Source organism: Rattus norvegicus, chromosome 17 (genome assembly GCF_021556685.1).
Source record: "Rattus norvegicus strain SHRSP/BbbUtx chromosome 17, alternate assembly SHRSP_T2T, whole genome shotgun sequence".
NCBI classification, from domain to species: domain Eukaryota; kingdom Metazoa; phylum Chordata; class Mammalia; order Rodentia; family Muridae; genus Rattus; species Rattus norvegicus.
The window spans coordinates 73,490,626-73,500,346 of NC_141550.1; positions in this window are offsets into that span (position 1 = coordinate 73,490,626).

Sequence of the window (9,721 nt, forward strand, 5' to 3'; positions counted from 1 at the left end):
GGCGACACGCGAAGCCTAGGGTAGAGTTGAATAGGAGAACAGGGCGGAAACTGCGGCTGGGCTACCACGTGCCTGATTCCGGCACCTAGACATGAGATGGAGTTCGGTTAAGTCTTCAGGCCCCAGAGCCCGAACTCCGCCCTTTGGGACTTTGAGTGGGGTGTGCACCGCACGATGCGTGCGTGCTGGGCCAAGTCGTGAGAACACCAGCCACTCGGAAGGTTGGCAGCCTCGTTGCCTCTGCAGCTTGGCTCCTGCCCCTGCCCGCGGGGCTGGGAGGAGCTCAGGATTCTTGTCTGCCCTGTTTTAAACTTGTATGGTTCTGTTCCAACAAATAAATGTATCCATACTTTAGGTAAAATGTGGTCCAGAATGGCCTTCCTATATATAATGGTCTCTGCATTCTAGCTTGAGATGCTAAGCAGGTTATAAATTTAAGAGTATATACCCTGATAACCAAGCAAGTGGGACTCAGCCAGCGGGGTTGTCAGGGTACAAAGTAGACCTTCCAGTAACCCTCAAGACCATTGAAGCAATATCTGCAGGCCTTAGCACACACCTTTAATCTGGATGGAATACAGGTGCGCCCTTAGTGCACCTCTGATCCCAAACAATAAATGTAAAGTTTGTAGAAGTAAGCCCCCGTGTTTAACAGTGATGTCTTAATTGAGTAGCAAAGTGATGAATCAGAGAAAGATTTGACAGGTTATGCAGAACTCTCAAAAGAAGAAAGAGAAAAGGGAAGAGCTACTTAAGAGTCGGTACAGAAGAGGGAGAAGCAGTTTTACTGTGACAGTCATAGAGGGACAGGTTGCACAGAGAGGACAGGTTAGACACAGCTGAAGGCAAAACGAGAGTCAGAGGAGACTGACGATCAAACCAGGTTGCTACAGTTGTTTAAAGTCAAACAGCAATTGAGGAGAAGCAGAGAGAAGCCAGATCGGATCAGTCAGCTTGGAGAGGAGTTCCAACCAGAACGGCTGAGTTGACCAGCCAGGCAGAGTTCAGAAAGAACTAGAAAGGGCAAGTTTATTCCGTAGTCAGTCTCAGAGGCTGAAAACATTAGATTGTATGGAGGCTAGAAGCTTCCAGGACTAGACCTTGGTTAGCAGACTGGGCGGTAAGTCTCCCAGATGACAGTTACTCAGGAGAAGAAAAGTTACATGAACACACCATATGTATTCTTAGCCAACTTTTATTGCCTTTGCCCCCAACATTTACTAAGTCAGATTGGTTAAGTGGTCCCACCTGTTAGCTGGGTGAAAATCCTAACAATTTTAAGAGTCAAACTGGAAAGTACAGTTAAGAGGGAGGAACCCATGTAAGGGCCTTGAGCACATTCTCTTTCTTGATTTTTTTTTTTAATTCGGGAAGAAATAATTATTTTACAAAAGTTCTTCCCAATTCAAGAAGTCCAGGTCTTGGGGCTGAGGAGATGGCTCAGCAGTGACTGCTCTTCCAGAGGTCCTGAGTTCAAATCCCAGCAACCACATGGTGGCTCACAACCATCTGTAATGAGATCTGATGCCCTCTTCTGGTGTGTTTGAAGACAGCTACAGTATAAATAAATAATTTTTTTTTAAAAAAAGAAGTCCAGGTCTTTACTTCCTTGGACACCAGCTAAAGTTCATTTGTTAAAATCATGAACCCAAACTATGTAAAATTGGTTGAGGACATAGGTTAATTTAAACAAAGGGCTTGCAAAAGCAGTGTCCACAATGGAATAGAGAATTGTTTCCAAGGCATACTTGGAATAAAAAAAGAAAAGTCAACAACCTTGAAAAATGGAAGGGATGTAGCTCAGTAGGTCAGTTGCCTAGCATGCACAAGGCCCTGGCCTGGTTGGTTGGAATACCAATTTCATGCCCAACACTACAAAAAAATAATGTTTTTTTTTTCAAATTTCCTATCTAAATAAGTCTTCTTTTTAATTAGGATAAAGAAGGACCTAAAGGAGTCCGAAGCCATGAGCTGACAGAGAGGCTCTGTGGTAAAAGTGCTGGCCACAAAAACTTGACAACCTAACTCCACTCCCAGAACCCACAAGGTGGAAAGAACAGAAGCAACCCCACAGTTGTCCTCTGGCCACGCAGGGACACACACACACACACTCTCACACACACTCTCATACACATTCATACACACATACACACACACACACACACTCACATACACACTCACACACACACACACACACACACACACACACACACACACTTAGAATGGTAATGAACACAAACTGAAAAGGGAGTCAAATTTGCTTCCTGGGAATCAGTAGTTGCTGCCATGAAATTTTCTTTGGAGAGACGATGAAAGATCTGAGCAGCAAACCCAAGACTTTACACACTATTCCCTTTATCTTTCCGTGAGTGCTGTGATTCTGCTAACACTTTTATACAGCGGTCTTTCCGTTTGAAGTCAGTCAAAACAGGCCTACCTGCCTCATGAGGTAAAACTTCTGACCAACCAGGCCTGTGTGCAGATCAGATTTCTCCATGCTCTGCAGCAGGGCTTACGGCCATCACGGGAGAATCAAAAGAAAACCTTCAAAGATTTACTAAGTATTGCTAAAATTCCTTCTCGTGAGGACTTATAAACTCCCTCTACCCTCTTCTACAGTCCTCAGGATAAACCAATTATATAAAATTCCACCACAGTTCACTCTGGAGTACCATCGAGTTATCATTTACAGAGCAGTGGATGAAGGGTTTGGGGAACACTGGAAAATCTAACCCAACACTCATGCACTCATGAAGATCTCTCTCTCTCTCTCTCTCTCACACACACACACACACACACACATCTTTTTTTTCTTTTTTCTTTTTTTTTTTCGGAACTGGGGACCGAACCCAGGGCCTTGCGCTTGCTAGGCAAGCGCTCTACCACTGAGCTAAATCCCCAACCCCTCACACACACATCTTAACTGTGTAGATGGAATCCCCTTTCTCATCCTTCCCCCACCTATATACCCTAGTCCTTCCCACCACCACCCCAATCCCCACCACCAAGGTCACATTCAGTTGGGGCAGAATTGCACATAACTGGTTGGGAAGGATGGCTGAACATTCAGCATTCAGATGATGGTCCTATGGCCCGTGCAATGGCTCCTCCAAAGGGAATGCCAGAAGTCCACAAGCCAATCAGTGATGACCTTTGGCAACCATGGACAGCTATATTCCTGAAGATGGTTTGTGGCCGATTAGCTTGGAGGATGATCCTATACAGCAATGGTCTAGATCCCATCTGCCTCAGAAGAACTGTGTTTAGCTTTAACTTAAAGTCTTCAGCAGGTATGTCGTACCAGGTGTCACAATCCTATTGCGTTGAGAGAGATAAATGCACGGTTTAAGTCTCTGAGACTTGGCTATAACACAAATGGTAAGAAAGTGGTGTTGAGGACAGAGGAAAAGGTACAGTTGGTAATATGAGTTAACCCCCGCAACACACATCAAAAAGCCTGGTGTGGTGACCGGGGCTTGTGATTGCACAGCACTGGGGAAGTGGAGATGGGCAGGTGCCTGGGACTTGCTGCCCTGCCTGTCTACCCCAATCCATGAGTCCCAGGTCCCAGTGAGACTGTGTCTTGGAGAATAAGAGATCGCTCCTAAGAAACAGCACTTGAGGTTGAAGTCTGGCTTCTACAGGCACTCACCACTTACGCAGTCACATAGAAGAACATGTCCATACTATAAGAACTTGGAATCAGGCTATGTGTGGTGGTTCACACCCATAATCCTAGCACTTGGTGGGTGGAGGCAAGAGAGTTAGGAATTAAAGGTCATCTGCCTCAAAGCTAGGTCCAGGCAGACCTGGGCTACATGAAACCCTGTCTTTAAAAACAACTTGGCAGCTTCTTTCCCAATCAGATAGAAAGGCAAGCTTTCTCTGATGTCATTTCCTGAAATGACCTGAGATATTCCGAAATACTTGTACTTGATGAAAATAGACTCTGGCATAATGTACTAAAAACCTTACAATGTGTTGGCCTGGAAAGTGGGAAAGGGAATAACACTTGAAATGTAAATAAGAAATACCCAATTTAATAAAGGTGGAGGAAAAAAAAATCTTACAATGTGCCGGGTAGTGGTGTGCCTTTAACCCCCTACAAGTGCTTGGGAGGAGGTAAAGGTAGGTAGATCCTTGGGACCCAGGGCAACCTAGTCTACAGAGTTCCAGGGCAGCCAAGGCTACACAAAGAAACTCTGTCTCAAATAAATAAATAAATAAATAAATAAAATAAAACCTTATAATGCTTATATGACAGAATTGGGGAAAGCGAAAAAAACGCATGAGGCACTATTCAAGGTATAGACATTCCCAAATTATCAGAGATCAAACTGTTTAATGGAAGCTAATCAGATTGACATTCAAAACAGTATTACCAATACCATAAATTCAGCTATTTGTCAACTTTGATTTTATTCTTTAGAAACACAGTTTCAGTATATATAGCTGTTTGCCCTCAAACTCATTATGGTGTCAAGGCTGGTCTCAAATTTACAATCCTCCTGCCTCAGCCTCTCAAGCCTCCTACCATGCCGACTTCCACTTTCTAAGCCTCATAGATCTTCTTGAGAAGTCCAGAAGAATTAGGTGACAGGGAAAGCGGCAATTCAATGGTGCTCACCGCACCTGACTAAACTGCTTTTTAGTTTGTTCACTGAAATTGGTTCCTTTGTCACTGGACATTGTTTCAGAGATGTCTCATAGAAGAAGGAGAAGAAGAATAAGAGGAGGAAGGGGAGGAAGGAGGAGGAGAAGAAGAAAAACATATTTTCTAGGAACTTTTAGCTCATAATATAACATCACTTTCCTAAGAAATCCTCCATCAGGAAAACATACACACACTGGAACCTATTTAAGGCTGCAACTGCAGCTCATTTCTAAGTGTCCAAAGGTACACATTGGGTATACGAAAAGTTTTTATTACTTTCTCATTTATGGGGAATAGAGGTTTGGCAAACCATTCACAAGCCACTTTTGCAGTCCATCACAATTACCATGCCAATTACCCACACCAACGGATGCAAGGGCAGCCACAGAAAAGGCTAAACTTTCCCCGGTGTCCCTCAAGAAAACCAAAAACATTATGGTACCCAGGTGTTTTTTCAATCACTTGTGTGTTACAGTGAAGTCTGAGAGCCAGTGCTCCCTCCTTTTCAAATACAACTTCCACCCCTCCCACCAAGGTCCCAACAACAAACTGGGGCGTGAGTTCACCAAAGTTCACTCTGAGGAGACAATGAGATTACTGGGCATAGGTGAGGGGTTACCATAGGGGTGTGGAGTGCTCCTCCCAGACAAGGCCACACCAGAAAGTCTTTACCAAGCAAGAATGATGGCTTTCCCATAGCTATACAGATGGAGAGCCCTCCCCTAACCTTCCCTGGTCTTTATTCTCTAGGCACCCCTGAGGCCATAAGCAGTTAGGTCAGAGTTTCAAACAACAGTTGCTTGGGAGTTTCTAGATTCTCAGGTGAGCTTCCACTCACCCTCTATGAGGGGATGTAAAGAGCCAACCAACCCAGTTGGGATGATCTTTGGCCAGTGGGCACAGCTGTTTGGCTCAGAGGATATCCTGTACAATTGTAGCCCTCAGAGGCATAACTCTGGAACTACAGAATGTTGGACTGCTCCACTCTGATGACCTAATCGAGCATTTTTAAAGCCTTCCGGAAGGCAGAAATTCACTGGCAACAGAATAAAGGGAAACTGTATCACCCGGACATTGTCTGAAACAATACCACCCAGTGCTACATATGTCCTCCCTTTGGTGTAGCTAGAGACCGTCTGCGTCTGCTCAATCAGCCTTCCCAGGAGACTGGGAGCATGCATTTCATAAAGTTATCTAACACGTGACAGTTTGCTGAGCCAAGTGACAGGATGAATGGCTCACCAACAAACTGGCAGAGTCCTTAAGATAGGATCTAAAGTCTTCAGGACTTGTTTTGTGCTGCTTATTGTTGCGAATGTGTCAACTGCAGCCTCAGACAATGTATCCCATTCAGTCCTAAGGAAGGATACGACTGAATGGGGATGAGATCCCAGTCTGCATCCTGTGGTTTCTGGGAGTAGAGGATGAATGTGGTGATGCTGGTCTTAGACAAGCTGCCTGCGGACCACCTTTGAGTGGGAAGCATAAGGAAACCCGAAGCAGTTTGGAAGCAGCTCTTCACCTGCCGAAGGAGAGCTAATCAGGTATAGAAAGTGACAACTGTCCCAAGTGGGAAAGGTTTAACAGGCGGTGAGCAGAGGGGACTCTTCTCCTGGCGCCTCCCACTTTGTTCCTCCAAGTCTGCTTTTCTTCCTTTTTTTTTTTTTTTTTTCTTTTTTCCGGAGCTGGGGACCGAACCCAGGGCCTTGCGCTTGCTAGGCAAGCGCTCTACCACTGAGCTAAATCCCCAGCCCTGACAAGGGGCTTTTTAAACTTCTCCCACTAGTAGCCCTTTCTAAACCCGACAAATTTTTATGCAACTCTAGGTATACACGTACATTTTTTGAGTACACTGTAGCTGTCTTCTGACATACCAGAAGAGGGCATTGGATTCCATTACAGATGGTTGTGAGCCACCATGTGGTTGCTGGGATTTGAACTCAGGACCTCTGGAAGAGCAGTCAGTGCTCTTAACCACTGAGCCATCTCTCCAGCCCCCACGTACATTTTTTAAAAGATTTATTTATTCTATATGAGTGCACTGTAGTAGACACACCAGAGGGCAACAGATCCCAAAACAGACAGTGGTGAGCCACCATGTGGTTGCTGGGAATTGAACTCAGGACCTCTGGAAGAGCAGTCAGTGCTCTTAACCACTGAGCCATCTCTCCAGCCCATACACGCAGATAAAAATATAAAGATTTTTACTTTACGACAATTCTTTGGTATACATATAAATTTACTATTTATTAAAAGTTGAAGCAAAGCTGCATACTAAGGACTTGGATGTGCTGGACATTGACATTGCAGTCCGGAGAGCAGCTTCAGCCTTTGTCAGGGTCAATTGACGGTTTTGATTTTATAATCAACATTGCCGAGAGCACTGCCATCTCTAAGTATATCATATTACATGACAGGTGTATATGTGGAACTGTCTCAAAAGTGTTGAAAGTTCTGTCCTAATCCCATGTTAAAATGCACTTAATATTGTGGCATGCACGCAAATCTACAAATCAGTCCCCAAGGTTTAGAATCAAGCATTCTAATAATCCAATCCACAGATGCACTGATTTGATAATTAATGGTGACGAACAGTGGTAGAGAACACCCATTCTGCTTTCACAATTAAAGCATGGTTTCTACAACAACAGATGACTGTATGCACACCGAAGACACTGCCATCTGTAACATACACTGGTCCCCCATCTGAGCCGAAGTGTTTGGGGCAGCCCTCACTTGACATATACCAGGAAGTGTGAACATGTTATGTCTTCAGCAACAAGGCTGTGTGGGTTTGGTGATATACGCTTCAATCCCAGCACTCAGGTGGCAGAGGCAGGAGGATCTCTGTGAGTTTGAGGCTAGCCTGATCCACATAGTAAGTTCCAGATAGCCAGAAGTACATAGAGAGACCCTGTCTCAAACAAAACAAACAAACAAACAGGCTACATCGGATCTGTACAAGCAAGGATCGACAGAGGCAAGTGTGGCCTGAATCCTCCTCCGTTCACCACACTCTGTCTAATTTTAAATTGATTTTTGATCCTTTTGAATTCCATTTTTAAAATTTTTTTTTTACTTTTGCCAAATTTTCTACAACTTCTGCATTTGGTTAGGCAGTCCTACACAAAGTCCAATCCACGGTTTCAGACCACGTGGTCTGAATAAATGATTTTTTTATGGCTGTCAGCTGACGGAGAACTGGTGTTTCCTGCATGTGACCGCAAACCTAGTGGATTTAATAAAGGTTGAAGATCTCACTCAAGCTTTACTCTCAAGTCCAGCTGAACAGTCACTCCTCAAAGCAAATGTCTTTTCTCATAGTTAAAGAATTCAGATGAAAGAATGTTGTTTTTAGGGGACCTTTTTTCTTTTGCTTTTGCTTTGTTTCTGAGTCAGGATCTTGCTATAATGGTTGGCCTCCAACTCTCTACCTTCCGGCCTCAGCCTCCCAGGCGCTAGAATGATGAGCACAGGCAACTGTCCAGCAACTGCGACACTGTGACTTTTTTTTTTTTTTAACATTTCTTCACTCCACAAAGGATTTAAGAAGTATGTTACTGGATAGCAGACCTCTCTGAGGAGGAAGAGGATAGCTATTTAAAGCTATACAAAACAGTAAGACTGATAAAACAGTTCAGTGGGTAAAGTACTTACCAATCAATCACAAGGACCCAAGCTTGGTCCCATAAACCATGTGAAGGCCAGGCACAGTGACACATGCTTGTTATCCCAGCACTAAAGAGGGACTCAAGGATCTCTAGGCTTGGCCAGTCTAGCAGACTTGGTAAGCTCCAGCCATGTGAGAGACCCTCTCTCATACAAGGTGAATGCACATCTATACACAAGAATATGTTTAAGTAAATAATCAAAGCTACAGAGAACCTTGAGTTGATATACAGGTTGAAAGCTAAATAAATTTTTATAAGAAAAACCTTAAGTGCAAAATAATGGGATATTAAACCTGGTTATCTAATAGTGAGCATCTCCGACCTTTTCTTTGCAAAACAGCTGCTGCCTTAAGAAGGGACCACTGAAGAACACATCCTACCTACAGGAACAGCTTTTGGTATAGCCCCCTCTCCGGTTGTACAGGACCTACATGAAGGCCAAACAGAACGTCTGCTATACATGTGCAGAGAGGCCTAGGTAGGCAGCCTGAAATGCTCTTTGGTTGGTGTTTCAGTCTCTGGGGGCCTAGCTGGCTGTCTTGTCTGGCCTCAGTGGGAGAGGATGAGCCTAGTCTCAAAAAGGCTTGATGCACCCTGGTAGGGATATACCTAGGGGAGCCTCCCAAGTGCTCAGAGAAGAAAGGGAGGGAAGAAGGATTGTGAGAGGTGGTGACTGGGAGGTAGGCAATGAGAAGGATGTAGAGTGAAAAACAAACAAACAAACAAACAAACAAACAGAACAAAAGGGAAGATACTGAGTCAAGCGGTGGCAGTACATACTTTTAATCCCAGCATTCTCGAGGCAGAAGCAGAGGGATCTCTGGGAGTTTGGGGCCAACCTGATCAATAGATCAAGTTCTAGGATAGCCAGGATTACACAGAGAGACTCTGTCTCAAGAAAAGAAGAAGAAGAAAGAAGAAGGAGAAGGAAGAAGGAAGAAGAAAGGGGGAGGAGGAGGAGGATGAGGAGGAGGATGAGGAGGAGGAGGATGAGCAGGAGGATGAGGAGGAGGAGGATGAGATGCAGGATGAGGAGGACGAGGACGAGGACGAGGAGGAGGAGGAAAGAAAAGGAGAAAGAAAAAATTACCAATTACCAGTTTTTAAGGCATCAAAGTCATGATGCTTATATTTTTTAAAAACATTTATTTATTTATTAAATATAAGTACACTGTAGCTGTCTTCAGACACACCAGAAGAGGACATCAGATCTCATTACAGATGGTTGTGAGCCACCATGTGGTTGCTGGGATTTGAACTCATGACCTCTGGAAGAAGAGTCAGTGCTCTTAACCACTGAGCCATCTCTCCAGCCCACGATGCTTATATTTTTGACCTGACATGGGAAAGCCATTTTTAAAGTGATTAAAATGTAGTAATTAGTTTGCCACCACAC